The 23,365-nt window shown below is 40.2% G+C and overlaps 1 long non-coding RNA gene across 1 annotated transcript in view; it reads right to left on the minus strand.

The window, feature by feature from the left end:
• Positions 1–2,660: 2,660 nt before the first annotated feature.
• LOC149464692 (uncharacterized) overlaps positions 2,661–23,365 on the minus strand; it is a 67,476-nt gene continuing 46,771 nt past the window's right edge. The window contains exons 4-5 of the long non-coding RNA XR_016312341.1: positions 16,974–17,104; positions 2,661–3,487 (exon numbers count right to left, since the gene is read on the minus strand). This is a non-coding gene — a long non-coding RNA (uncharacterized LOC149464692). The remainder of the gene's footprint in view (positions 3,488–16,973; positions 17,105–23,365) is intronic.

The following is a 23,365-nucleotide window of genomic DNA, read 5'->3' on the forward strand; positions in this document are numbered from 1 at the left end:
CCTATCCGTGACACCTCATTAGTGCTGTCTATCAGTGCCGCCTATCCGTGCCACCTCATTAGTACTGCCTATCAGTGCCCTTTAGTGCTGCCTATCAGTGCCCATCAGTGCCGCCTATCAGTGCCCATCAGTGCTGCCTCATCAACGCACATCAGTGAAGGAGAAAAATTACCTGTTTGAAAAATTTTATAATAGAAACAAATTTTTTGCACTTTTTTAATTTATAGCGCAAAAAGTAAAGCGCCCAGTGGCGATTAAATACCACCAAAAGAAAGCTCTATTTGTGAGAAAAAAATGATCAAAATTTCATATGGGTACAATGTTGCATGACCGCGCAATTGTCAATCAAAGTGCGGCAGCGCTGAAAGCTGAAAATTGGCCTGGTAAGGAAGGGGGTATAAGTGCCTGGTAGGCAAGTGGTTAATTCACAGAGTGCTGTGTGGATTTATTATTTATTTGAGCATTTATGTTTCAATGTGAATAATATCTGTTATTATTTATAGATATATATTGATTTCAATAAAATATATTTTTTTCTTTTTTCTCATGATAGTTGAGTGCACACGGGATTATTGATTGATTTTTTTGCATGAAACACGTGTCACTAATGGAAATAGTGTGAAATATATGAAGGTAATACACTATATTCAGTTTTATTTTTTTGAGGTATTCTGGATCTGGATTGGAGATTTGAACTGGACACTTTATTGAACGTGTGAAGATTTATTTTACATTGGACAATTTTATACATTTTTTGTGGATATTTTGTTGGGATTGGAGGTATTTGAGAAAAGGTTTATGGTGATGTGTGGCTTAAACTTCTAACGCTGGGCATAAAATCCCCCACCCCCCAAAACGACCCCTTTTTGGAAAGTAGACACCCCAAACTATTTGCTGAGAGGCATGTTGAGTTAGTAGAAGAATTTTTTTTTACCACAAGTTTTTGGAAAATGACAAAAAAATATATATTTTGTTTTACACAAATTTGTCACTTAAATGATTTATTGCTCATACATGCCATGGGTATTGCTCACCAAAATACATTCTACTACTTCTCCTGAATATGGGGATATCACATGTGAGAGACTTTTTGGCAGGCTAGCCAAGTACAGAACCCCAAAATCCAATAAGCACCTTTAGGCTTTTAAAGGGCTTTATTTCCTCATTACATTTCCCGACTACCTATCACAGTTTTGGAGGCCCTCGTTTGTTGCCACAAGCTTCTGGAAAATGAACATCTGCAAAATACTCACCATGCCTCTTTTTAAATTCCTTGGGGTGTCTACTTTCCCAAAAGGGGTCGTTTGGGGGGGGGGGGTTGGTGCTATTCTGGCATTCCAGGGCCTCCAAAACTGTGATAGGTAGTGCGGAAGTGAAATGAGGAAGGCTTTCAAAGTGATCATTGGATTTCAGGCTCCTGTATGTGGGGAGGCAACTTTGTGTAAAAAAAAAATGTTTTTGTAATTTTCCAAAAACTTGTGGAAAAAAAAAATCTTCCATGGACTCAATATACCTCTCAGCAGATAGCTTAGGGTGTCTACTTTCCGAAAAGGGGTAATTTGGAGAAGTTTGTGCTGTCCTGGTATTTTAGCACCTCAAGAATTGTGATGGGCAGTCAGAAAGTAAAAGCTGTATAAATTCCATTATCTACGTATACTATAGTTTGTAGATGCTATAAATTTCACACAAAGCAATCAATATACACTTATTGGGATTTTTTTACCAAAAACATGTAGCAGAATACATTTTGGCCTAAATTTATGACTAACTTTGAGTTTACTATATATTTTTTATAGCCGAAAGTAAAAAATATTTGGTCTTTTTTTGTTTATAGCGCGAAAAATAAAAAGCGCACAGGTGATCAAATATAACCAAAAGAAAGCTCTATTTATGTGAAAAAAAAGGACGTAAATTTTGTTTGGGTACAGGATTCGCATGACCGTGCAATTATCAGTTGAAATCAGGGGCGGACTGACCATTTGGAAACTCGGGCACTGCCCAAGGGCCCGGGGTCAGTAGGGGGCCCCATGAGATGCCCCTGGTACCTTTTTCATAGACTTTTTTGAGTTTGGGCAAGGACACAGGGGCCCCATGATCCCCTATTGCCCGGGGGCCCCATGAGTTGTCAGTCCGCCCCTGGTTGAAATAATGCAGCACCGAATAGCAAAAAGAGGCCTGGTCAAGGATGGTGTAAATCCTCAGAAGGGCAAGTGGTTAAAAAAAACTCACCCTGAATAGACCCACTTTGACTCTGTTTACACCTCAGTCTTTGGGTCACTGCTAGATTTCTTGACTGATGCAGCACTCCTTTCTCTCTCCCCTTCTCTTTTCTCTCTTTCTGTTTTTTATGTTCTGGTTTTCTTTTTTTAAATCACAGGATACCTTGTATTCAAACTGATAGGATTCACTCATCAAGTCGAATTGAGTTTTCATTTGATCCTTATAAGTCTGCACACTCCCACTGTCAAGATGAGAACATCTATTCTGCATTGATAATACCTGAAATAAATGAGGAGGGTGGGTTTTTTTGCCCCCCCCCCATTTATAATAAAATTATGTACTATCTTGTCGGTCCCTATAATTAGTTAGTATATCTAAGCTCTGCCAATATTGATGGACGTAATATATTACAATATTAGCTATAATAATAAACACAAAGCTCAAAGAACAAGATCTTATTTCTTTACAAAGGAAGTAAAACACTAACAGAGAAACCTAAACAAATATTACAGGGCACATAGAAATAAAAGAGCAAAGATGATACGTTACATAAGTTCGTGAGTATCCTTTGGTTGAGCCCTGGGTAGAAAGAGGGAAAGAAGAGAGAGCAAGCATGGCCAGAATTGTATTTAAAAGCACTCTCAGACATCACCAACACAAATACCTTTGACGCACCTGGTGTAGTTTTCCGTCAATGAACGACAGTCCATAACGCATAAGGGGCTGTCCTCCCAACTCATTAGGAAGTATAGTATTATCCCAGCCATCCTCCTAGAAGTATGTCATTGTCTCCACCAGGGGGCACTGCTATATTGCCAAAAATGCTATGACCCAGGTCAACATTCCAGTCCACATCCGGTTTCTTCCTCCTAGCTAGAAGCCATGTAATCTGTAATTTTAATCTTCATGTCACCAGGGAACCTGGGCTTAGGCTCTCTTATCTCCATGCCTCACCGCTAGGGAGTATGTGTGAATTCCCAGGACCAGGTATTTGGTATGCAGCCTTTTTTTACACACGCTCTGTTGTAATTTCTTGCTTTACTGACACTCCAAGATGACATCTAACAAACCATATGCGTCTTTGATAACCAGGCAGTAAGAATTCATAAACGTCTAATATAAAAACATGTTGCCAGAGGCCCATCTCGGTGTATCTTTCTGGATGTTCATGTACTTTATCTAATCCTGTTATTGTTTTATATTTTGCACCTATGTGTGCCTGGATTGTAAACTGGGAACAATGTATGCCATGCTTGTTTTCTTCTTTCTAAAACATTAAATAAAAAATGTTAATGATAACCAAAAAAATCTGTGCAGCTTTGTAAAATGTTCATCAATTTTATTGTTTTACTTGTAGGCCTCCTCAGAAGTCTGGCTAAAAAACTCCTAGTTAGCAGTACAGCTCTTGACTCTTCGGCCCCATGTACATGGGACACTTCTGAACGATGGAAACTGACTGCTGGAAAACGTAGGTTAAAAAACGGCTGTTTAGCCACATTTGCATAACGCGTTTTTAAAGATAAGCACAGGAGAACCTCCTAAATGCCCAGAATGCACTGAAAAGTGGTGAATTATTAACTATTTAAGACTGTTTCAGAGAAATACAGAGAGTAGAAGCAGAGACAACAGTATGTGTTGAGATTAGCTTAGGTGTGAGTTGCTCATTAACATTTCTTTTGTTTCCAAGGGTGGGAAAGGTATCTGGTGGAGTGAGTCATTAAGGCCACCTGGCAGGGGGTCATTTGAGGGAATTTGAGGTGTGAATGGTCATTAACATATCTTTTGTTTCCAAGGGTGGGAGAGGTCTGATGTGTGAATTGATCATTACAATATGTGACAAGGTTGGTAGGAACATCCTGTTTTCAATGTTTTGACCATCTGAGTACCTTGAAAACACTTTGCATGCATTTTTCATGATGAAAAAAGGCTCTGGACAGCATCAGGAACTGGAAGAGTTAAAAAAAAAATTTTCAGACGCAAACGCTTATAAAACATGATTTGCCGCATTTAGCCACGTTTACAAGTGTTTTGCGTTTGAAACACTGATAAAATCGACTGCTGAACGCAAGTTTTCTGCATAAAAAAAAAAACGTCTGTAAACTCAAATGCCTGTAAACGACTGAAAACGATGATGTGTACATGGACACATATGAAAACATTAGGTTGAGTTCAGGGGCTGCTGAAAAAAACGCTGAACTGCTCCTAAACATGAGTTTATCAGCTATAGTGTACATGAGCCCTTCAAATGAGACTGAACAGCAGCATGCCTCTCCTAATCCTTTTTCTTTTCTCCTACACTTCCTGCACATCCAACATATTTCAGTAGCCCCACTCAGTTTTTAGTTCAGGGATTGTCCCCAAGAGATTACACTTCTCATGAACACTCAGGCTCCCCTTCTCCTGGGCTGTGTGGCAGCCAATTGCTGTGTCGTCTCTTCCAGCTGCCCCAGTGTCATTGATGAGTGGGGCTCTCCTCTGGCAGCTCTGAGTGCAGTGTTCTTCTACCTCTCTCCCCGCACAGCCCTATTGGGAAAAGCAGCACAGTGGCATGGTCAACTATCAGTGCTCAAACCAAGCGTCTGTCCCACAGGCAGGCACTTCTGGCCAGGCTACACAGGTTAGCAACATAAGAGCACATCTTGGAGATGGGGTCAACATGTTGTCATCCCCAAATAGGAAGTGCCTGAACAAAAACAATAATGTCAAGATCATAATGTATTATTCTAATAAAAACTTCAGATTTAAAAAGATTAAAAATGGATTTTGAAATGACATTGATTGGGTTTGCTATATAGTTTACTATACATGTCCAAAGTTAGGAGCTCTGTTAAATTTGGGAAGCACACCTTACAGAGGGGCCTTGGTATTGCAGTGTAGCTTTGTATATATAGCAGTTGCAAATGCAAATGTGTGCACCAATAATCTCTTGGTTTTAGCTCAAATTGCTTATGAAGTTTAGAATTTTGGCTGTGTGTACAAGCTGGTAAATGTGCTGGGTATTTTTCTATTGCATTGTTCTGGGGAACCTGTATTACCTTCCAAAGAGTTTGTATTTCTGTCCATTTATTTCTTAGATTTACACAGCCCTACCAAAAAGCCAAGTCAGTCTGAAGTCCTGACTTTTCTCTCCTACAGTCTAGCAGTACACCAAAGACATGTCCCTGCTCCCACCCTGTGATTGGACAGTGAGACAGAGTCAGTAGACTGATGATCACAGGGCCCCATACAGCCAACTTGACAGGGCACCCCCCCCCCCATAAAAAAGGTTAGTATGCTTCAGCTGTGAATGGACACAGTGAGTGATCAGCACCGATCACTCATTGTATTCATTCAGGAAAGGTGCTGGTAAATGTGACATATTTACCAGACCCTTTCCCTACTCTACATCCTGCAGGATCCAATTGTGTTCCTGAAGCTGCCAGTGGGAAGGAGAAGAGAAAAGCTGGGGTGGGGGCACACAGGGGGACCTAGGCAGCAGGGGGAAATGTATGATGAACAAGGAGAGTGATGGGCGCGGAGGGAGGGACAATTACTGTATATAAGGCACATTGAGACGCTGCTCGCCCTACCCCCCACTCTCTCCATATTGGCTCACTGGCTGTGGTTGACAGCAGTGAGAGCCAATGGCTCCTGCTGCTGTGTCTCTGCCAATGGCGAGAACAAGTCCGTTCTGTGCATATCTCTGGATCAAGAGAGGGCTCAGATAAATATAAAGGGGGGCTGTGGGGGGAGCACAAAGAAGGTTTTTTACCTTCATCCATAGAATGCATGAAGGTAAAAAACCTTCACCCCCGGTTCACATATATGCGGCCGTACAGGCTGCATTTTGCACAGGCATGAGAGCCCATTAATTTGAATGGACTTCCGTGCCCCTGACACGCAGGGAAGAAGTCCCTGCACTTCTTTAGAAAATGCAGCAAAGTAGATGCAGAGCGATAAGATCTGGATTCATGGAGCTGTGTTATTTTCACTTCTGCCTTTGTCTTTATTCGCACCACTAAATTGTCTCTTTCAAGATTGAGCTCCTCAAAACTCCTTAATTCTTCCAATGACTCTTGAGTGTGGTACCACTTTAACAGAGCAATATATTTAACACACAGACTTTGATAATTCTCATAAGCAACATTCAATTGCTGGATAGCGCCCTCTAGTTGTAATGGCTCATGAGATTGTTGGGAGAGAGCAGACATGCATTTAACAGTATTAGACCATAAGTCATTAATATTAGACAGCAATTCTGACTTGTCAGCATTAAGACTTTCTTGTACTTTCCAGCTTAGTTTTGTTAAGCGTTTTTCTCTTTTATCTAATTCAGGGTTTAAGTCCTGCTCTGGATGAAGCTCTGATTGTGTTTGTGTATTAGTTTCCCCAGACTGTATATCAGTTTCCTGAAACATCATGTTAACAAGGAGAGGGGTTGATAGAAAGCTTACAGAGAAATGTATAACTTCTTCTGTGACTGAGATCAGGTTTTAATGCAATAATTGCAGGAATAATTTATTTTTTTTTCTTATAAGTTCACAGACAAGAGTTGTGTTGTAATGTGTACACATGCAGTGTATAAAGGATATGAGGGGTATACGAGCACTAGGAAATGAGTAAATAATGAGCAGCTAGCATAAAGGTATAACCTCTGAAGCTTTGATATAAAATCTGTCAAACAATGCAGCGCTACATTGTTTGACACATGCAGTGTATAAACTTGCAGTTGTAAAACATTCACATCAATAATTTGTCTTGACGCTGAAGAGTGTTATGCTGGGATATACTTGGAGACATGTACACACTTGTGTAGAGATGGCTGCACTCTCTATAGCTGTTATATCCAGGATCCATGTAACATCTCACTGTGTATACGTGTTAGCAAGGATTCTTATGAAGCATTCCACTGTTCTTTTGATTGTTCTGATGGCTCCAATCTAGGCATTGATAGTGTGATCTCTGTAATTTACAGTTGTGATGAGATAGCGATAACTTCAACCTCTGATGGACACCACAGTCAGTGACTCAATGAGAATGACATCTTGTAGATCTTGTGAAGTTTATTCCATAAACTGAGAGAATCTTATAACAATGAAATTCTATAGGTCAAAAGAACATGCTATTTCCTGCGCCATGCCAAGAGGCTTACTGCAATACATCTCTGGGAAGGGCTATTATGCAATATTAGCTAAACTAAAGGAAAGGGAGGAGCAGAGACAAAACACTGAAAACATTTAAAGGCATATGACAGTCAACATTACAATCATATGAAGCATGACAAGAAATAAGTAGTTTGTTAAAGACCTTGCAATGTACATTGATCATCCAGAGAGGAATGTTTTTTTCTTAACAAAAATGTTACTCTTTAAGGCAGACCATTGAAACCAATAAGCTTCTGAGGCACCAAAATGTCCCATAAATCAGACTGATCACTATGGTGCCTTGTTATGTGCTGCAAAGCATGTGCACTGGAGTGAGATTCATAATAATTAGCAATGCATAGATGTAAATGGTCCCTTAAAGATTTTTTTTCAATGAACACATACTTGCAAGATTTGTTGGAGGTCAACTTTAATAAAAAAAAAATTGGAAATATTAAGGGTAATTAAACAACTTTAAATGAACATACAGTACTATATCCAGATTCTGTTTCTATGGACCCTGGGTTAATGTTTCTCCAGGAAATATAACCATAATTCCTCTGCAATGAAATCATGCTTATCAGCATATGTAAAAATAAAGTGCATGTCAAGGGAAGAAAGTTCTCCAGTGTGTAGGAAGGTGCAATCATTAGAATTATACTTAGTCTAGGTTCACACCTAAGCATTTTCTGCTGCGTTTTGCAGAAACGCACAGCAATCCATTTAACATGATTTCCTATGGGACAGGTTCACATCTCCACGTTTTCACCCGGTACATTTTTTGGAAAGGGTCAGGGACTTTTTTAAACCCCAAACATTGCGTTTTTGGTTCTATAGACTTCAGTGGAGATGCTGCAGAAAAGCATGTAGCTTTTGATGCATTTTTTATGCATTTTAATCTGCCCAGCAACAAGTAAAAAGAATTCAAATTAATAAAAAAAACATCAAAAAGCATCAAAACACAGCAAAAACGCATGTGCAAAAACACAAAAAGGAACCGCAGAAATGGATCAAATGCAGACTGCATAGGCGTGAACCTAACCTTACCTCCAAGGTCCCTGTCTTAACAGCAGATTCTTTAAATTTCTCGCTCCTGTGCACTAATCTGCACAGGCCTGGAATAAGATATCATTGCTGATGTTCCCTGCAATTAGGCTGGCACAGACACACAGTCACTGGCAGCTGACACATTCAAAATGCAAATCTCTGGATTGGGATTACAGAAGTAAATGTGAATTACTTTATTACAGCCTATGACACCAACCTGACCTAGAAATATTCCTCCCCCACCCTGGGCTTCTTGTGTTCTTAAAAGAAATCAAACTTGTCATTAGAAAAATATGAGAATATGTAGGCTGCCATTCAAGACATTTTCCTGACATTTCCCTAGCTGTCATGTTGTTATTATTATTATTATGTTATGGGTCCATTTCCTGATTGCCCTATAGCACATATACTGCTACAGGGCGGCAGGGGTGCACAAAATCACGTAGATATGTACACATGATTTTGTATTTCTGGGTAGGAGGCGTGTGTGAGCCGTGCGCTTACCCTACCCGCACTACCATTCGCCACGGCTGTCAATCACGGGGTCCTGGCTGGTGATTACCTGCCGGCGCCTAGTCACTACCGAGCATCTCTGATAGGGAGGAGAACTGTTTACTAACAGTCCTTCTCCCTGTCAGCTCAGGCAGACTGCTCTGGATGGCTGTGCACAGTGAAGCACCAACACACCGCCCCATACTAAAACACTCCCAGCACACAGTTAACCCTTTGATCACCCTTCATGTTAACCCCTTCCTGCCCAGTGCCATTAGTACAGTGTCAGTGCTTTTTATTAGCACTGATCATTGTATTGGTGTCACTGGGGATGTCAGTGACACCAAGTCAGTTCCCCCCAGTGTCAGAATGTCCGCCGCAGTCCCACTATACACCCTGTTCCAAATTATTATGCAAATTCTATTTAAGTGTTACAAAGATTAACCTCCTTGGTGGTATGATTCTTTCCGATTTTTGTTGCTGAAAGCGGTACCATTTTTTTGCATGGAAATATGTAGTTTTTTTATTGTAGGCCTGTAATTCTTAGCAATAACTCACTGAAATCTGTCCGAACAAGAGTCTAGTAAACATCCCGGGTAGGATAAAATTTGAAACACGTAATCATAAATTATAATTTAATAAATAATCATAAAAAATAATAATATAATAATAATACATTTAATTCAATAATATAATCAAACCAAAAACACTGAAATGTGAAATATAGCGCCAAGTTAGCACATTGCTGATCAAAGTCGCAAAATCGTTTTCAGTGTCTGATGACGAATTTCCCCACGAATCATTATCACTCAATTCTGCAAGTGGTTCTGATTTACTATCGCTGTTCTCTAGCTGATCTAAACCGCTTTTGACCTAAAGGGACACTTTTTGGACGCCATGGACATTTCTCAGTTTCCAGGCAGAAAGAACAGACAAAATGCAGGCAGGGCACAGGACAAAGCACTAGGGACAAAATGTATGTGAAATTGGTTGAGACAGCAATGTTTTACTATGTAAAATGTAAAAAAAAAAAAAAGACATTTTTTTAAATTTTTAAATTTCCCGCCGCCAGCGGCGCCCGTACGTCCCGACGTCACAGGACACAGAAGCCGGATGCCGGCATCGGCCGGAGGAGATGGCCGGGGACGCTGCAGGGGACACATCGTGGGAGCGCAGGGTAAGGTAAGTGAAGAACAAATGCCGGAGCAGTGTCGCATGGTATTCCCGAGTGTAGCTCGGGGTTACCGTTTGTAGTACTGAAATGTTACCCCAAGCTACACTCGGGAATACCACCAAGGAGGTTAAATATTTTGTTTTTCAGTTTAACTCATGGATGGCATTGTGTCTCAGGGCTCTTTTAATCACTGAAAACAATCTCGGACACCTGTGATAATTAGATTGGCAGGTGAGCCCAATTTAAGAAAAAACTACTAAAGGAGGGTGTTCCACATTATTAAGCAGAGCACCATTTTCAAGCAATATGTGGAAGAAAAAGAATCTCTCTGCTGCTGAAAAGAGTGAAATAGTTCAATGCCTTGGACAAGGTATGAAAACATTAGATATTTCACGAAAACGTAAGCGTGATCATCGCACTATTAAGAGATTTGTGGCTGATTCAGAGCACAGACGGGTTCATGCAGATAAAGGCACATTGAGGAAGATTTCTGCCAGATCCATGCATCGGATCAAGAGAGCAGCTGCTAAAATACCATTACATAGCAGCAAACAGATATTTGAAGCTGCTGGTACCTCTGGAGTCCCACGGACATCAAGGTGTAGAGTCCTCCAGAGTCTTGCAACTGTGCATAAACCTTCTATTTGGCCACCACTAACCAATGCTCACAAGCAGAAACAGCTGCACTGGGCAGAAAAACATATGAAGACTAATTTTCAAACAGTCCTGTTCACTGATGAGTGCCGTGCAACCCTGGATGGTCCAGATGGAGTAGTGGATAGTTGGTGGATGGCCACCCTGTTCCAACAAGGCTGCGACGTCAGCAAGGCAGTGGTGGAGTCATGTTTTGGGCCAGAATCATGGGAACAGAACTGGTCGGTCCCTTTAGGGTCCCCGAAGGTGTAAAGATGACCTCTGCAAAGTATGTGGAGTTTATGACTGACCACTTTCTTCCCTGGTACAGAAGGAAGAACTATGCTTTCCGTAATAAAATCATCTTCATGCATGACAATGAAACCATCTAATGCTGCAAAGAATATCTCTGCATCAATGGCTGCTTAGGGGATAAAAGGAGAGAAAGTCATGGTCTGGCCTCCGTCCTCCCCTGACCTCAATCCCATTGACAACCTTTGGAGCATCCTCAAGCAAAAGATCTATGAGGGTGGGAGGCAGTTTACATCCAAACAGAAGCTCTGGGAGGCTATTCTGAAATCTTGCAAACAAATTCAAGCAGAAACTGTCCAAAACCTCACAAGTTCAATGGATGCAAGACTTGTGAAGCTGCTATCAAATAAGGGGTCCTATGTTAAAATGTAACGTGACCTGTTAAAATGTTTAAAAAGTTAAAATGTTATTAAAAGTTTGATTGAAATAGCTTTTGATTTCAGTAAATATGCTGCAAACACAACAAATAACAATTTTCAGTTATTTACAACCTATAAAGAGTTTTGAAACTTACTGTGCGTAATAATTTGGAACAGTGCATTGTAAGTTTTTTTATGTTTAAAAAAAATACTGTTATCATTAGGAGGTTTGTTCAATAAAATTTGAATTGTACTCTTAATAGTTGATAACACGAGAATTATGCTGACTGTTATTTACATCAATTATTTAGGTAAATGAGAAAAATATCATTTGCATAATAATTTGGAACAGGGTGTAAGTCACTGTTCACCGCCATTACTAGTAAAAAAAAAAAAAAAAAAATTCCAGTATCTATACCGCCTTTTGTAAATGCTGTAACTTTTATGTAAACCAATTAATTTACACGTAATGGGATTTTTTTTTCAGCAAAGACATGTAGCAGAATACATTTTGGACTACATTTATGATTAAATTTGATTTTTTTTTATTTTTTTACTGGACATGTTTAGTAGCAAAAACTCAAAAATATTGTTTTTTTCTCAAAATTGTTGGTCTTTTTTTAATGATTGACAAAAAAAACAGCAGAGGCGATCAAATACCACCGAAAGAAAGCTCAATTAGTGGGAAAAAAGGATGTAAATTTAATTTGGGTGCACCACTGCATGACCATGTAATTGTCAAAGTAACGCAGCACCGTAACGCAAAAAATGGCCTGGTCAGGAAGGGTGGTAAATCCTCTGGAGGGCAAGTGGTTAAAGTGTTACTAATCCCACAACAGTAAAATCATTCTATATATGCAGTAAAGCCTGCTTGTTATACTCACTGTGGAACCTAAAGGGTTAATCATTTGCATTGTGTAAAATGGCTGTTTAATCCTGACTCCTCTGCTCCTCCTCTAATGTCCACTTCTTATCTCCTGATAAGACAGACTGAACCATAGCCATTCTGCACATGCTCAGTTTAGTGTATATTGCTAGAGAGGTTTTTTGTTTTTTTCTTGGGCGAGTGCATGTGATCAGCACAGAGCCAATCAGCACTGTCCAGACAGAGGTCAGGGATTTTGCATCCTCCTAGAGCAGAATGAGAGCAGAATGAAAACTCCTCCTACAAGCTTTAACCAGTGCTCTGCTGAACACTGATAGAAGTCACAAGACTGCTCTAACTGCTGATGAGAAAAGGTATTTAGCAGTTTATATTTACTAAAATAATTTCACTTCCATGTTCTGTGTACTGTGAGAGACCAGATAGAGTGAATACAGGGTCCTGGGTCTCGTAACACTTTAAAACAAGTATACAGGTAATGCATTTCAAGTTTTGTCTCACATTCACTTGCTCAGTGTATTTTTCAGATCTGGCACTCATTTATTGAAGACAGTCACAACTAGGCAACTAGCATTTAATGAAGGAGGTTGGCTGGCAATAACAGCACCACATTTCTCTCAAGTGATATACTGTATTTAGACTACTTTTGCAGACCTCTTTCTGGGCTGTCAGGCAACCAGCATTTGTAGAAGCTGGTCAGTCTACGTTAGGGTGAGCAGATGTCCCTGCTATTATGGGGATGTCCGTGGGAAAAATATCCCCAATTTCATCCCTAGTCAAAAGAATGTGTCCTCAGTTTCTTTCCAGCTTTAACAACGGCATCCCTGGCCCAGGCAGCTGCAGGGTAATCCATCTTACAACATTTGTCTGATTGGCCTGGAACCGGAGGAGCGAGGGGAGGGTGTCTGCTCTGGGCTCTGTTTGGGGTTATTGATGATGTCACAAACCAATATTACAAGGTCTTCCCAGTCCCTACCCTCTCAGTTTGTGAACACTTTGTTGCTGGAGGTAAAAATGTGGATCATTTGCCGCGTTGCCATTGCATGTGATGGTGACATTCGTAACCCAGAGCAAAGTAGGTGCATGTGTTCTCAATCCATACCCTTTAAGCCCCTCCCACTGTTAGAATAATTTGGCCACATCCAACATTTTGTGTGGTGCTCTTCATGGTACACTATTATCCCCACCCACAGCCTGCTCCCATCTCAACCCCAGTAAATGTGGATATGGTCAATAGGGTGTCCTCGGATTTCATTTTGAAAATCTGGTCATCTTAAAGTGAAATTAAAGGTTTTTGTTTTTTGTTAAAATACCAAACATGTCATACTTAGCTGCTCTGTAGAGCAGCCCCGATCCTCCGGTGAGCAGTTACCCTGCCGGTACCTCACTGGCTCTGATTGACAGAAGTGGGAGCCAAATATGTATTTGGGGGGGCTGCAGGGGAAGCTGGATGCAGAAGGATTTTTACCTTGCTGCATAGAATGGCTCCTGCTGCTGTATCTGTGCCAATGAAGGGCAAGAGAGCCAAACAGCCTCAACTCCCATGCCCATTGCTGGATCGAGATCAGGCTCAGGTATGTATTTAGGGGGGCTGTAGGGAAAGCTGCATGCAGAAGGTTTTTTACCTTGCTGCATAGAATACAGTAAAGTGGAAAAAAAACCTTCAGCCTTTACATCCACTTTAAGCTAGCCATAGATAGATCAAAATTCAGCCAGTTCAGCAGGGCCTGGCTGAATTTCATTCCATGTGTGGGCATCCCTTTGCCAAATCCAGTGTTTCAGCAGGGGGGATTCCTTCATCCACCTTACTTGTTTGAATGGAAGAGTCCATTCATTTTTTTTTCATTCAGCCCAGTGGCTGAAAAAAATAACTTCTTCTATGGCCAACTTTAGTCTATGTGTTTGTCTCATGTACCATGGAAAGGAACTCATACTTTCTCAAAAAGAGGCATATTACTATATAATCAATGCATACAAAATCACTTAACATATTATTATTCATATATGGCATTATTAAAAGACAAAGACCATTATTAAAAGACAAAGATAGAATGTGTGTAGTGAAAACAATTAAAACAAAAAAAAATGTAAAGGACAACAACAAAATGTAAGAACCTTTAGTGTGAACCGCAGTTAGATCTTTGCTACATATATTAATGCTGTGCAATTAAAAAAAGAATTTGAAAATATTAAGGAAACGGGGAAAAAATACTCTGCTTGCTAAATCAAAAGATTTCTATTGAAGCACAACTGTAGTGTATTTTCAGAGATTTTACATTTTAGGGTCCATGCACACCAAGTGGCTGCAAAAAATGCCAGATCCTCTGGGAGAAAAATCAGCATAAAAATGCTCATAGTGGCTTGTATTGCACAAGAGTTTATGGAAATTTGCTTTTATAAGCGCTTTTTTCCAAAACACTAAGCGGCTGCAAAAAATGCCAGATCCTCGGGCAGAAGAAGAAGCATAAAGGTGCTTTGTTTCCAAAACATTCCCCTCTGCTCATTTTTCACTATAATCAATGTACACTTGAAAATGTCAAATGCCCCAGAATGCTGCGTTTCGGCACGTCAAGCATTTTTTTTCCCCAAAAGCTCCTCTCAAAATGCAATTCTGATGGGTTTTTTTTCTGCCTGAAAACACTCCTCTGGAAATATACTTGTAAACACTCAAATGTGCATGGACAAATAGGCTAACAGAGCTGCTTATATAGACTGAAAAAAAAAATGCCAAAAGCTCATATAAGCTGAATTGTTTATGCCCAGTGTGTGTGGGCTCCTTAAGAGGAGCTGCCCCTATATGTTGAAAATGTTATCAGGCCACAACAATAAAGCTTTAAAAATTATAATTAAACAAAAAAAAAACCTTCAGGTTCACCATGGTGAATTCATGTCCTTCTTGCAACCCAAGTTTTTTCCCGATACAAAGAAAAACAAGCAGAGGGCACACTGGCCTAGTGCATTATAGTAAAATTGGTGGCTCTGAGGAAGTGTTGAAACCTTGAAACGCGTTAGCCTGTTGGAAGTTCAGGTTTCCATTTTTTTGGACTTATATGATATGTGGACTGGACACTGCTGTTTAGTGTGATGTGCCTTTGACCTGTTTGCCTATTGTAAGCACGATACTTACTTTTTATCCTTTCAATACATTTTTTACGATAATGCACTAGGCCGGTGCACCCTCTATTTGTTTTTCTTTGTATCCAGTGACATTAGACTACTCCAGTCCGTTGAGGGCAGCAAGGAGTGCATTTTCCAGGATATCTGTGATGGTACCAAAACCCCAGCCGAGTCCATCCCGAAGCGCAGGAGTACAGAGTTTGCTGTATTTTCCAAGTTTTTACTCAGCTGTTTACTACAGAGCCACAATCTTGGATCTGGTGCTGGCTGTAACTTCCCTAGTGTCACAGCTGAACCCCTGTAATGCAGCGCTAGATCTTATGCATGTGATGCAGCGCTAGATCTTAGGTATGTGATACAGCGATAGATCTTAGGTATGTGATGGCAGCGCTAGATCTTAGGTATGTGATGCAGCGCTAGATCTTAGGTATGTGATACAGCGATAGATCTTAGGTATGTGGTGGCAGCGCTAGATCTTAGGTATGTGATGCAGCGCTAGATCTTAGGTATGTGATGCAGCAAGATGTCTGGCTGTCTTTGCGGGGAATTTATCAAAACTTGAGCAACCAGAATTTAGAGTAAATATGCATGGCAACCAATCAGCTTCTATCTTTTGTTTTTAAAGCTTAAGACTCCATTCACACCAATGCGTTTTTAGTGCTTTTTTGCAGAAATGCGCTACAGTCGATTTAACATGGTTTCCTATGGAACATGTTAACATCTATGCTTTTTTGAGATGCTGCATTTTTGGAAAGAGTCAGGGACTTTTTTAAAAGCAAAAAGCAGCGTTTTTGCTAGAATAGAGTTCAATGGAGAATCTCTTGAAATGCACGGTAGTGCGTTTTTGCCTTGATTTTGCTGCATTTTGCATTTTTATCCTGCCCAGCAGAAGAAAAAATTCCCCTTTAAAAAAAAATATATGAACAAACCGCAGAAAAATCACGGCAAAAACGTGAGTAGAAAAATGCAAAACAAACTGCGAAAAGCACTGCAAAACAGACAAAAAGCAAACTGCATAGGTGTGAATGGAGCCTAAAGTGGAACTAAACTCCCCAGTATACTCACCTCCACCTTCCAGCAATGCGGTGGCTATACCTTTCAATAGCCGCTGTCATCTTCTCTCGGGCGCTGGGTTTTTGACCTCTTGATTGGTCGGCAGGGGGTGATGTCATTCCATGCATGAGTCAGTAATGCCAGCACTGCTCATTGTACATTCAGTAGAAAATGGATAGCAAGCAGGTAAGTTTGTATTACTGCAAAAGAGACATAGCATGTATCTCCTGCAATAAAAAGCACATGCTCGTAGTTTTCTAAAAGTTAGGTTTAGTTCCACTTTAACTGAACAAGCTGAAGATAAAAGCTTACTGGTAGCCATGCACAGCTGCTTCAGATTTTGTCTGTACCAGCTTAAATAAATACAAATGACTGGTTGTCATGACACCACTCTCCTTCACTGTTTACCAGAGCCAAGTCACTATTTCCCACATATAATATACTTAAAGGGGGACTTCACTTTCATGGGAAAAAAACCTAGCAAATAAAAAAAATAATATAGAATATACAGTTGCTACATAAGCCAAGCCATGTTGTAATTTAATGTTCTTAAAAATTACCTTTCCTTTCCTTTGCATTCTCTAGCTGTTGTTATTTTCTGTAAAATTCAATGTAATATGGCAACCTGGAGGCATTCTGTAAACTGTTGATGTACAGAACTTCCCTAGAAACATCAGATTTTAGGCAATCCCTGCAAAAGAAATGTAATATTTGGTGAGATACTTCCAAAGGGTTCTTTCCTATTCCTAATTAGAACACTAAAAGTGTATCATCTAATTAATAATGAAAAAGTCACTCCTTTTCAGATTTACTCTGTACATTGATGTAATAAAACAAAGAGCTACTGCTTCAGAGCAGAAACAGGTTGGAATCTGCAACAAAGTTTGTTGAGGTTAGTTTTTTTTCTCAGCAAAAGTGGAGGTACTCTTTACAGGCCAGGTCCACCTTTAAAAAAATACAGCAATAAATGCACATATATTTTCAGGAAAAAATGTGCATTCATTTTTTTTTCCGTAGAAGCCAGCAAAGTATTGCACTCGTGGTCAGTGTATCATGTGTGCCATACCAGGTTCCTGCAGATTCTTCCTTTAGCTATTGAGCTAGAGAAAATGTCAAGAGACTATTTACTAAAGCTGGAGAGTGCAAAATCTGGTGCAGCTCTGCATATAGACCAATCAGCTTCCAGGTTTTATTGCCAAAGCTTAACTGAACACGCTGAAGTTAGAAGCTGATTGGCTACCATGCACAGCTCCAGTTTTAGTACATCTCCCCCTATGAGTGCAGTGATTACTGCACTCATATTCCATTGAGAACAGCAAGTCCGACTGCCGTACTTCTTCAGACTCCTGGGACCTCATTCTTTCATTCATTGATACGGCTGTGCTGGCAGGGCCCTGTACAGCCATGCTGATTGCAAAACTTACAGCTACTGTGGGAGATGAAAGCCTGTTCCCTGTCACAGAAGGGATGTTCTGGGGGTGTGGGAAGGGTTCTATATGCACCATGTTACACACAAAATACAGGTGTAGTGTTAGCCTTCGAGGAAGAGCTGGAAATATATTGGGTCCCCTTTACCTGTTTAGAGGATACCCGTCCAGTTTTCAGTCCCAGAAGCACACTGACAGTGTACAGTGTAGACGTCCCCTCTGAGGAATGCTGCTTACCGGCTCTCCTTATGAGCTGTCAGTGTGAGGAGAGGACTGCTGATAACTGGCATTTCCTATTTACATGCGGTGTGATTGGACACAGCTGACCACATGATAGAGTCTATGTCATCAGCTCTTTACTGCAATTGCTGACCCGCTGTGTCTAAGGGACACAGCACACCACTGATCACCACACGCCCCCGGGGGCATGTATGCACAGCTAGTATGGGAGGACATCATATGACATCCATCCAGAGCGAGAGAACCGCCACCTGTCCGTCATTTCCTTATATGGCGGGTGGGAGGCGGTTAGAGTGATTGCAATGCCTCACCTTGTAAAACAACCCATTCAGTTAAAAACAAAAAGCAAAAATTTGTGTATAGATATAAAAAAAATATAAATACATTTTTTCCCTGCAGGAGCCGCTGAGTTTTGGGTCCTCCTATTTTCCTGCACAGCCAGGCAACACACATTTTCCACTCTTGCATCCAAAGTCAGTAAACAGTCCATGTGCTTGGTTTTTGTTGTTTTATTAAGGGGGTAAAAACTTGGATTGGGTCTAGGGGTATATGGGATGCCCAATGGAACTGAAGCAACTTGAAGGACAACTTTGTGTATACAAAAAGACAGAAATTCAGCAGAAGGCACAAAAAATAGATCCTGGACTCTCTACCCCTTCAGGAGTGGCTCTTGTCTTTTTTGTAAAATCAGCACACAGTCTCTACTAAGAGCACTTAGTCCCAATAAATGAATCTCTTCAGACCCAGATGAAAATCTCCTCATTCACCTGGCTGTCATGAGAGTATCCCAGGGCAAGGTATTCCAAGACACATAAAGAGTGCTGTCCCACAGAGAACTAGTTGGGTATCGCACCTGACTGCCCTCTCCAGGTGAAGCTGCTTTTAGGCCTCACGCTGGGCTGGCTTCTTCCCCTGCTGTCAGGCTATCCTTCCATGTGGACTGTAGAACAGTGGAGGACCCTCTTTCCAGCTACCAGCCTGTAAGTAGACCCCCCTCCTCTGGGGCCTTCTCCCAGGCTCCACACCAGCAGCACTTCCTCACTCCATCTTCCACCCAACTCCCCTTGCTGACCAGGCTCTGTCATATTTAAGGGATGAACTAGCCACCATGCCAGGCCTCCTGCCTGGGAATTGGTCAGATTCCCCTAAGTATGCAGATCAGCCCCTCCTCACACCTATCTTCTGGCTTCTAGAAACTTCTCTAAGTCTCCAGAGCAGGTGAGGTTAGTTTTTAATAGGAAAGCAGAGGGACTGGCAGGTATACCAAGGATTTCACACAAAGGAAGCAATACAAAGAGAACGGGGTGTATATGTGTGTGTGTGTATATATATATATATATATATATATATATATATATATTTATATATATATTTATATATATATATATATATATGTGTGTCTTCCTAAAGTGCTCCATGCTCCAAAAATACCAATATTGACTGGTGCCCTTTAAAGTGCTCTTCAATCTGTGACCCCCCTTTTTGGCCCTGAATAGGAATAGGAATTTGGTTATAGAAAGAGGAGTATAGATGGGAACAGGAACTTAGTTTTAAACAGGAATAGGAACTTGGTCATAGGAAGAGGAGGAGCATACATGACATATTAGACCAGTTCGTGAAACTTGAAAATCCTGTCTCTGAAGACACTCAGTGGGAGGGGTGATGTCATGTCTCCAGTAATGTCATGTCTTGCCAGGGGAACGCAAGCAGTGGCACTCCGAGGTTGTCCTTATTGTCCGGCAAGTTGAAGCGTATTGTTTATGATATATTGTAAGTGCATTACTTTTAATTAATCTTATAATAAAAGCAGTATTACGCTATGGGGACCTCCTCTATCCTTTCGATTTCCTTAAGACTGTAGGATATGTTGAGTGCATGACCCGAAGTAAAGGAAAGAAGGGAGATATCATTATCTACCACCAGACAATACATTGTTTGACTCAGTAGTGAAAGAAAAGGGTCCATCTGATCTGGTGAGTGTGACAATAAAGGGGAGTCATGGATTGAAGAGCACTGTAAAGAGTAGCAATCACTATTGGTCTTTTTGGAGCACTTTAAGATGATATGTGTGTATATATATATATATATATACAGTCAGGTCCATAAATATTGGGACATCGACACAATTCTAACATTTTTGGCTCTATACACCACCACAATGGATTTGAAATGAAACGAACAAGATGTGCTTTAACTGCAGACTGTCAGCTTTAATCTGAGGGTATTTACATCCAAATCAGGTGAACGGTGTAGGAATTACAACAGTTTGCATATGTGCCTCCCACTTGTTAAGGGACCAAAAGTAATGGGACAATTGGCTTCTCAGCTGTTCCATGGCCAGGTGTGTGTTATTCCCTCATTATCCCAATTACAATGAGAAGATAAAAGGTCCAGAGTTCATTTCAAGTGTGCTATTTGCATTTGGAATCTGTTGCTGTCAATTCCCAAGATGAGATACAAAGAGCTGTCACTATCAGTGAAGCAAGCCATCATTAGGCTGAAAAAACAAAACAAACCCATGAGAGAGATAGCAAAAACATTAGGCGTGGCCAAAACAACTGTTTGGAACATTCTTAAAAAGAAGGAACGCACCGGTGAGCTCAGCAACACCAAAAGACCCAGAAGACCACGGAAAACAACTGTGGTGGATGACCGAAGAATTCTTTCCCTGGTGAAGAAAACACCCTTCACAACAGTTGGCCAGATCAAGAACACTCTCCGGGAGGTAGGTGTATGTGTGTCAAAGTCAACAATCAAGAGAAGACTTCACCAGAGTGAATACAGAGGGTTCACCACAAGATGTAAACCATTGGTGAGCCTCAAAAACAGGAAGGCCAGATTAGAGTTTGCCAAACGACATCTAAAAAAGCCTTCACAGTTCTGGAACAACATCCTATGGACAGATGAGACCAAGATCAACTTGTACCAGAGTGATGGGAAGATAAGAGTATGGAAAAGGAAAGGAACTGCTCATGATTCTAAGCATACCACCTCATCAGTGAAGCATGGTGGTGGTAGTGTCATGGCGTGGGAATGTATGGCTGCCAATGGAACTGGTTCTCTTGTATTTATTGATGATGTGACTGCTGACAAAAGCAGCAGGATGAATTCTGAAGTGTTTCGGGCAATATTATCTGCTCATTTTCAGCCAAATGCTTCAGAAGTCATTGGACGCTGCTTCACAGTGCAGATGGACAATGAACCAAAGCATACTGCAAAAGCAACCAAAGAGTTTTTTAAGGGAAAGAAGTGGAATGTTATGCAATGGCCACGTCAGTCACCTGACCCCGATGGAGCATGCATTTCACTTGCTGAAGACAAAACTGAAGGGAAAATGCCCCAAGAACAAGCAGGAACTGAAGACAGTTGCAATAGAGGCCTGGCAGAGCATCACCAGGGATGAAACCCAGCGTCTGGTGATGTCTATGCGTTCCAGACTTCAGGCTGTAATTGACTGCAAAGGATTTGCAAAAAAGTATTAAAAAGTGAAAGTTTGATTTATGATTATTATTCTGTCCCATTACTTTTGGTTCCTTAACAAGTGGGAGGCACATATGCAAACTGTTGTAATTCCTACACCGTTCACCTGATTTGGATGTAAATACCCTCAAATTAAAGCTGACAGTCTGCAGTTAAAGCACATCTTGTTCATTTCATTTCAAATCCATTGTGGTGGTGTATAGAGCCACAAATGTTAGAATTGTGTCGATGTCCCAATATTTATGGACCTGACTGTATATATACACACACACATATACATTCCACGGGGGACTGTGAATGTATGGTATTTGAGCACTTTCAACTAATCACATTTACATCACCATGGATTTAAAGTTTATTTGGACACTTTGGAAATTGTTTATATATATTTTTTTAATAATTTTTTTTCTGAGTAATAGTGGTATACACTTGGACAGCTGCACCATTTCTGACACAATTTAGTTTGTATGGGAATAGCCATAGTGCAGTTCATTCATTGGTTATATTTGGTCACATTTTCAGGTTAAGAATACATACTTTTGAATTAGGGTGGAAGTCAGACACAGCTCTTACCCAAGACTCTTGGAAATCTAATAATTTGGTAATCCCCTTCTGTAAAAATTTGTACCAATCTCAGGAATGCCCTAAGAAACTCCATAGGATCTGGGATATATGGTTTGGATCTGAAATTACAACTGTAGGATATTCCAGGTCTAACAGCAACTGAAGATGCTCTGTGGGTATATCCTCTCCTGGTTTTCAGACAAGTCCTTCCCTAATGAGGGGACCTCTTTTTACATTGACTTTTGTGTCTCATGTGGTGTGCCACTAATTGGCTTTTACATATTTCCTGCAAATAATTGGGATGGTTATTATTTTTCTTTTGGTTTTTATCCTCACTTACATAACTTGGTGAATCTGATCATGTTACTTAGCAGTCTATTAGCGGTATTTAGGCTTTGTTTAAAATGTTTCAATTATTTTCCTATTTTATTGAGTATTGTAAGTGTCTTGAGCTGGGGTATGCCCATAAGGCTTTCTTTTGTAAACTTTCTAAACCACAATAAAAAGAAGTTTAAAAAAAAAAAGAATATATACTCAAATAGGTTTTTCTTTTTAAACCAGAGTTTAGAGCCATGTTCCCCTTATGCTCTATGTGAGAACTCTCTTCTTCTTTAGTAAATCAACCTCAAAGAATGCTGCGTATCTAAAAACATCAGCGCATTCCCTAATGTTCTGTTATTATCAGCTCCCCAAGGAAGTTGCATGCCATAATTTTCAGGCACAAAACATCGCAGGTATGAAGTGTGACACTGCCCTCTAGGAAAATATCATTTTCCTTTGAACCAGCTATGAACCAGGTCTAACAAAATACCAGTGTCTTATATAAACTGGAAAGATATACACTATACAATTCAGTATCAATGCCTTGTTAAATAAGGCATAAATATCTGTTCACTTTTTCTCTCTCAGATGTGACTGTCATTTTTAACAGATTCTTATCTAATCTATTAGAACTGTGTTAGGTTTTCTCACTTTGCTAGAAATGAATATGTATAAACAGAGGAATCTTCACAAATGGTAATTATTTCTTTCACAATAGGGACTGCCTTTTAAATATAATAAAATATAATAAAAAATGAACTTCTATTTTGTAACACAAAGATATTTTCAGGTAACAGGCGAATCATTTGGGCCTTGACATCTAAATTATATTATACCACAATAATACTATTATTAATATTGTTACTTACAATTGGTATTATTCACTTGAAGGTAATATTGTGAAAGACACAGATGCCATA

This window comes from Staurois parvus, unplaced genomic scaffold (assembly GCF_062004578.1).
Source record: "Staurois parvus isolate SC_StPar_1 unplaced genomic scaffold, SC_StPar_1.0 ptg000149l, whole genome shotgun sequence".
Classification (NCBI taxonomy): Eukaryota; Metazoa; Chordata; class Amphibia; order Anura; family Ranidae; genus Staurois; species Staurois parvus.